Source organism: Pteropus vampyrus, unplaced genomic scaffold (genome assembly GCF_000151845.1).
Source record: "Pteropus vampyrus isolate Shadow unplaced genomic scaffold, Pvam_2.0 Scaffold95, whole genome shotgun sequence".
NCBI classification, from domain to species: domain Eukaryota; kingdom Metazoa; phylum Chordata; class Mammalia; order Chiroptera; family Pteropodidae; genus Pteropus; species Pteropus vampyrus.
In genome coordinates, this window is record NW_011888876.1 from 4,247,816 (window position 1) to 4,256,142 (window position 8,327).

The 8,327-nt window shown below is 35.8% G+C and overlaps 1 protein-coding gene across 2 annotated transcripts in view; it reads left to right on the top strand.

Annotated features, from left to right (window-relative positions):
* Nucleotides 1-8,327, top strand: part of NR6A1 (nuclear receptor subfamily 6 group A member 1) — a 193,150-nt gene that overhangs the window by 45,901 nt on the left and 138,922 nt on the right. The gene's annotated exons all lie outside the window — the stretch shown is intronic.

Below are 8,327 nucleotides of genomic sequence, written 5' to 3' on the forward strand. Positions count from 1 at the left end.
ATGGGATTCGATTATGCTGCCGCCTTTCTCTCACCTCTCAAACTTCAAAATCTTGGCTTATTCAGTGGCTATCCAGTTGCTTTTCTTTGATGACTCGGGGTACAAAGGGGTGAGGTGATGGAGCTGACCCTTGATACAAAGGAATCTGAGTTTGGGGAGTGAGGGCAAGAAGGATGTGCTCTTAATCTAAGAGCTGAAAATCTACTTCCAGGGAGACTGCAGGAAGAAAGCATTCCATACTGTTCCTTGGGTCTGAGACTCCTTTCCTTGGGCACGAAGAAGATGTTTTATGAATGTTGTAGTTTAAGATGTGGGTTTTCCTTATAAAAATTGGGAAAGCAGAGATTTTCCTGGACAATGGTTTAAGATAGCAGTGAAGGTCAGTTAAGGGGGTGGGAGATTCTGAGAAGTCATGAGTAGAATTATGGGGCTGTGAAAATTAAAAGATAATAGGTGGGATGAGTTTGTAATGTTCCCTAAAGTAGTTAAGAGAAAAAGTTTGGGAGGACGACTTGGCTGGAAGCAGTGTGGCCTGGCAGCCTAGAGCAGCTTGCTTGTTTGTGGCAGTGATGCCAACTTTTTTGACCTTAGCTGACTTAGGCAGGGCCCCTTACCTACTTAACCAGCCTGTTCCTGCTTTCCAGTTGAAAATAATTCATTGGCAGTGCTGACTATTATGTACAAATAAATTTGGGGGAAGGATGATAAATGTGCTTTAGCAGTTGAGGTGTGATTCATATTTGAAACATGACATGTACATGTCAAAGTCTAATTACTGGAGAATTTTAAAATAAGGGTACTATTGATGTAACACTTATCATTATACACACTATATATCAAACTAACTTGAAAATGATGTTGCTGATTGAGCCATAATTGAAGATTAAAAAGCAAGAAGAGCAGCAATTGAAAACTACCACTAATTCCCCCAACAGTGATAGTGGACTTCTGAGAACTGCAGGATTTCCAACTGATTTTATATGTGTATTTGCAGTAGGATATTTACAAAATTGCCACCCATTTTATGGTAGCCCGTCTTTCAGTATAATCTTGTTAATTTTAGTTGACAAACACTGACTTTTATTGTCAGTCAGTTAACAAGTTACCTACAAGTAGCCTTTATTCATAAATAGCGATGAATTGAACACCAGTCACTCAGAAGATGGATGAACATTGGGTTAAATCAGCAAGATGACCTGGGGAATCATGGGGCTAAAATATTGGGAAGGAGGAAGAGAAGGTAGAAAAGTAACCATAGCCAAACTAGAAGGAGACTCAGTGCAATGAGCCTTTGGAGCTTAGGTGTGAAATGGTAAAAGGATGTTTCTTCTGAGACTTAAAGCAAAATCTCACCATTTCATGATTATGTGTGTATGTAGGGATGTTTATAATAATAGTTTTAATACTGTTGATAGAATTACTCTCAGTATCTGATCAGTTCTGTTGACAGAATTAATATTTGTTTTGTGACTCTAACACCAAATGATTCTTCTAGGAATTGTTTTTCCTTATGTTGAATGGAGTAGATCTATGTAATTGAGAAGGAAATAAAATCCTTTATGTAATAACTTTGTGCTGGGACTTTTGTTGATTTTTTTTTTAGTCTAAATGCAGTAAAAGCGAAACCCTAAACATGATTCTTATTGAAATAATTTTAATTGTAAGATTAATTTATGTCTCTGTCTCTTTCTCTGTCTAGCTCTCTTCTCAGTGAAAGGTTTTTTTAGATAAAAATTTAAAATGCTTTAGTCACTTTTTCCTAATAGTCTTAATAATTTTGGCTCTTAACTATCTTTCACCAAAACCATGTTACATTTTCTTCACTTAAGTTTGATAAATGTGATTTCTGACCAGTTAGTTTCAACCTCTGACCTTTGTTTTCTCTTTTGAAACAACTGGGTAAAAATATCACCAAACAAATCTCAAAAATGACATTGGTAAATTAGTGGAAATTGTCCTACAAATGCAAATGAAAGATCACAGGGTCATTTTCAAAGCCTCAGAAATACAGTGGGACTGGAAACAAGTTTAGGAGGAAATAGATGTTGATTAAGAGTTGTTATGGCTGCTCACAGGTTAGTAAGACAGCGCTGTCATGTAAAAAGAATACTATCTAGCAGTAATTACTGTTGATTAGTCTTCTTTTTTTATATTTTTAATTTAATTTATTTGTTTTGATTAGTCTTCTTGATATACATGGTGCCATTCAGATCCTAAATATTAGTGATGTGATTGTTACCTAATGTAATGACAAGTTTAATCAAGGTAATATTGAAAAGAACTACCTTAGTGAGGTTTGCCATGTGTCAAGTGCTGTGCCAGGCACTTTATTCTCACTTTATGTGATCCCCATCATAACCTTATGAAGTAGGCGGTGGTTCCCAGATGGGAAGCTAAGGCTAAAAGGTTAATACTACACTGCTTCTCATTGCCTTGTTCATCGTAGCCAAAGAAGACTTCAGAGCTTAGAGAATATGATCTAGTTGTAGGGGTTTGTAAAGACATTTGTCACAGCCAGAAAAACATGGGTCAAACATAAGGAGCTGTATAGCAGAGAAGTAACTGGTCTAACTAGAGTGCAGGTGATGCTGGTGCCTGAGAAATACAGTTTGGAAGCAAGGGAGGAAAATAGGTGTTGACCAGAATAGTTCAATTGCAAGGAACAGAATCCTCCACCTCAAGCTAGCTTAAAATGAGGACATTGGTGGAAAGTACAGGGTCTTTCTTGGGCCCCAAGGATGGAGCATTTAATTGGATTTCATGAAGGATCAAGATCAGGATTTCTTTCTCATCCCTCTGTGGCCACATGGAATCCTATCCCTGCTTCTCTGATGCCTCTGCTTCATATTTCTCTTATTCAGACTGATATTCTTTGCTTCTGTGTTTGTAATAGAAAATGGATGCCCCTGCTCTGCCTTGCCTTGTCATGTCTTTCCAGCACCCACGATCAATACAGACTAACTGAAACATTTGTATTCAAATTTTAAATGCTCAGGAAAGAAGATAAGCCCAGCATGGATCAAGTGTCCATTTGTCTAGTCTAGGCCTATGGCCTAATGACTGTTTAGTACAAGCTGGAGGTACATTCTCAGAAGAATATGAATAGAGCAGACAAATAATTTGATAACTTCAGTCAGGGCACAAGCAGGATGGAGATTGTGGAAACTCACCATTAAATCTGGTGTTTGAAAACAGTATACAGTAGGGAAAATTCAGGGGCATGGTTGATTAGGAATTATTTGATAGTCCTGGAGTGAGAGAGGATGGGGATGTGGCACATGAACTGAGAATCCAGGCATTAGGTGATCTTGAAGTTTGGCAAGTAGAAGAGATCTTTTCAAACCACCCAGGTATTGTCTCGGAGTATAAGCATTAAGACTCAACTCTTGGGTCTTGGGATGGTACTGATCAGGCGGGCCAAGACTTAAGCCTGGGCTGGTGAGAAAAGTACCCATGATAGACACCCAGGCATGCTGATGGGCTTAATTACAGTGGACAGAGCCAGCTGTAGCACAATGTGTACTTATTTGCATAGGACCTATTTGAGTACCTACCTGGTTACAAGATTTGAGGCTGTCCATTTATTCTTGCCCTAGTCATGATTGGCTCTGGTGTTGGTTCAGATTATATATACGCAAAGAAGGCACTGATAACTTCAATAATTAGGGCTTTTGAGAAGCGGGATTGAAAATAATTCTTTGATATTCAAATTTTTTGTGTTACTTCCTTCTGGAATTGAAAATAATTCCAATATGTTAGAGTGACTTTATTCCTTTGCCTTTCCTGGGAAATTTTCCTCTTAAGTGTATCTTGGAATTGAGTTGTATTTGAGTAGTTTAGATATTACGGCGTTGGGTCTAATTCCAGGAAAATAGATTTGACTTCACACTGGCTATTTATCTTCACCAAAATTAGGATTTTATTACTTATGAGATTTGTGAAAACATACCTGAAGACGAGATTCATTTTTGTCATGAGTGAGTGAGAAGGTCAACAAATCCTGCTCCCTAAAAGCAATTGTAAAGTTGGACAAAACTGTCAGAAACAACCATAAACTTATAAGAAATAGAGAAGCATTTTATTTATAAAAACCACTGAGTTTTGGATGAGAACAGAAGTTTGTGGTCTCGGCCAGGATTGCTCCCATGTTTTTACAACTGTGATAGTATAGTTCATTCAGGGTGAGGAAGGTCATGAAAACCAGCAGCTTCAGTACTCCTGTGGAAGGGGCTTATTTGATTTGGAATGTTGTCAAGTAAAAGTGATTATCTTGGTGGCAAGTGGAAATAGGGAGAGCCAGCAACTCTGCTAGCCTAAGATTACAGTCCTGTTTGGGACAAACAGTGAAGAAGTAGACTAGACAAGGCTTGAACAGAGAGGTCTGAGAAGTGAGACAGCTACAGAGAGCCTGATAAGCTCTCCAGATATCTTGGGTTGACCATGCTTTGTACACACCAGGAATCAGTATGAGCCCATGACATCCATACATCTCTGGGCACACATCAAAGGATGTGTGTGAAAGCCCAGCAGAAAGTAAAAACTATAGCAGACTTGAAGGCCTAAAGTGTAAGTGTAATCCCCATCCCAACCACAGATCCATCAGCAGAGAACAAAATGGCTCAAAATGATCAAACACCACTTCTGACCAATCAGTGAGCTATGGAGATAGAGGAGTGACCCCTAGAATCTCGATTTCAAAATAAAAACAACATGGGGTGGCACACTGCAGGGGAGACGAGTTTCACAGATTTAGTCCAGGAAAGTTAGTGCAAAAAAAGAAAAAAGGAAAAAATTCTCCCAAACATCACAAACTTTAGTAATGGAAAAGTCAGAATCCAGAGTTGCTAACAGTATATTATTTTAAATGTTCAGTATTCAACAACAACAAAAAAAATTAGAAGACTTGCAAAGAAACAAAGCGTTACCTATAATCAGGAAAAAAATCAATCAGTAGAAACTGTCACTGAGTGATCCCAGATGTCGCATGTGGCACACAAAAACTTCAAAACAGCTATTATAGATATTTCAAAGAAATAAAGGGAACCATGTATAAAGAATTAAAGGAAAGTATGATGATAATGACTCAATGAATGGAGAATTCAGTAAATTATAAGCGAGAACAAAATAGAATTGAAAAGTGTAATAATTGAAATGAAAAATTAGGAAGGCCTCAACAGCAGATTCGAGATGACAGAAGAAAGAATTGGTGAGCTTGTAGATCAGTAAAAATTATTTTATATGAATAACAGAGAAAAAAGATGGAAGAACAATGAACTGAACAATGAACATCAAGTACATATGTAAGGATATACATCTATAGAGGGAGAAGAGTGAGGGAAAGGAGGAGAAAGTGTTAGAAAAAAGAAAGGCTCAAAACTTCCTGAATTTGATGATAAGCATTATTCCACAGAATCCCAGGTATGATAAACACGTCAGAGACAAACTGTTGGAAGACAAAGGCAAAAAGAAGAATCATGAAAGCAGCAAGAAAAATAAATGATTCATCACATCAAGGGAACAGGAATAGGATTTAGGTCTGACTTCTCGCCAAAGGTAATGGAGGCCTGAAGGTAGTGGGATAACATATTCAAAATGTGGAAAGAAAAAACCTGTTAACCAAGGATTCTATATCTAGCAAAACTATTTTTAAAAAATGAAGGCAAAATAAAGACGTTCCCACATAAAAAAGAGAATTTGTTGGCAGTAGACCTGCCTTAAAATACTAAAGGAAGTCTTTAAGGCTAAAAGAAAGTTTACCAGATGGTCACTCAAATCCATAAGAAGAAATGAAGAACATTGGAAATGGTAAATTTGAGGGTAAATACAACTCTATATTTTTTTATTCTTAGTTTTTACAAAAAACAAGTTTGTATAAAGCAATAACTATAACACTATATTCCTGAGGCTATATAATACATATATAATAATAATAATAACAGAAACGGGGGGGACTAGGAGATATATTGGAGCAAGTTTCTATATCTCCTGGTATTAAGTTAAAAATAAATTGTGAAGACTCATGTTGTGATGCCTAGAGCAACTATAAATAAAAAATGTGCATAGTGAAAAAAGTCAACAGAGGGATTAAAATGGCAGACTAAAAATAGTTTACACAAAAGAAGGTAGTAAAAGAGGAAGAAGTTTTAAAAAAGACATGAAACAAATAACAAATAGCAAAATGGCATACACAAATCCAACCATATCAATAATTATATTACATATGAATGGGCTGCCTATTCAAAAGTAGGGGTTGTCAGCCTGGATAAAAAGACAGGACCTAACTCTCTGCTGTCAATAAGAGACATACCTTAGATTGAAAGACACATATAGCTTGAAAGTGAAGAGATGCTAAAAGACAAATTATGCAAACTAACCATAGGAGAGCTGGAGTGACTATATTAATATTAGGTTAAATATACTTTAAGACAAGAAATATTATAAGAAATAGTAACATTTCATAAGGACAAAAAAATCAACATGAGAGGAAAATACAGCAATTATAAAGATATACCTAACAGCACCAAAATACATTAAGCAAAAACTGACAAGTAAAATGAGAAATAGACAATTCAGCAATAATAGTTATAGATTTCAACACCCTATTATCGATATTTGATAGAAGAACTAGTCAGAAAATTAGCAAGGAATTAGAAAGCTTAAACTGTTAACCAACTTAACATAGTTTATATTTATTGAATATTCCATGTAGAATATACATTATTTTCAAATGCACATGGAACAGTCTCTAAGAATATTTTGGGCCATAAAGTAAGTCTCAGTTATTTTTAAAGATTGAAATCGTACAGGTTATGTTCTATGACTACAATAGAATTAGAGATCCATAACAGAAAGAAATCTGGGTTATCTCCAAATATTTGAAATTAAATAGCATACTTATAAATAACCCATAAGTTAAGAAATACTAAGGTAAATTTAAAAATAATTTTGACTAAATGAAAATGAAAGCACAATATATCAAAATTTATGGAATGTAGCTGAAGCAGAGCTTACAGGAAAATGTATAGCTTTTAAATTTCTAAGTGTGTACACACATTTTGAAGTATTGTGGGTGCAGTTTCAGACCACTGCAATATGGTGAGTTGTAATCTTTTTGCTGGTGGGGAGTCTTGCCTTCAATTTGTAAAAAATGCAATATCTGTGAAGCACAATAAAGTGAAGCTCAATAAAAATTAGGTATCTACCTTAAGAAACTAGATAAAGAGAAAACTAAACCCAAAGCAGGTATGAGGAAGGAAATAATGAAGATTAGAATGGAAAATAGTGAAATAGAAAACAGAATAACCATAGAGAAAAATCACGGAAACCAAAAATTGGAGAAGTCAACAAAATTGATAAACTTTTACCTAAGAGACCAAGGAAACAAAGAAGACATAAATCACCAAAATCGTGAATGACAGGACATCGCTACTCTATAGAAATTAAAAGGATTGTAAGGGAATGTCATGAATTACTTTATTCCAACAAATTAGACACAATTTCCTAAGACACGAACTATCAAGAGGAAATAGTATAGTGAAGAGACGTATAACAAAATGAATTAGTAGTTCAAAATCTTCATGTAAAGGCAAGCCCAGGCCCAGTGGCATCATTGGTGAATTCTATCAAATGTTTAAAGAAGTAATAAGACTCATACTTCACAGACTCTTTCAGAAAGCAGAGAAGAAGGAAACACCTCCCACATATTCTGTGGCGATAGTATTACCCTGATAAAGCCAGGCAAAGATAGCATAAGAAAACTGTTGACTGTATATCCCTTATGAACACAGACTCAAATGTCTTAAAATATTAGCAAACTAAATTCATTTATATACCATGGCCAGTAGGGATTTATTCCAGGCATGCAAGGTTGGATTAATAAGTAAAAATTAATGCAACATACCAGGGGCTGGCAGATGTTCTCTTAAAAGGCTAGGTGGTAAATATTTTAGGCTTTTGGACCATATAGTTTCTGTTGGAACTACTCTGCTGTTGTACTGCAAAAACAGCCATAGATAATATGTAAATAAACAGGTGTAGTGATGTTCCAGTAAAACTTTATTTACAAAAATAACTGGCCCACAGGTCATAGTTTGCTGGCCTCTATAATATACCATAAGATAAAGATTAAAACCCCCCCACATGATCATCTCAGTAGACGTAGAAAAAACATTTGACAAAGTCCAACATTGACCTATAAATGATAAAATCTCTCGACAAACGAATAGAAGACAGCCCCTGCAGCTTTTGTAAAGAACATCTGTTAAAAGCCTGAAGCTAAAATAATAATGGTGAGATGTGAGTGCTTTTCCTCTAAGAATGGGAATAAG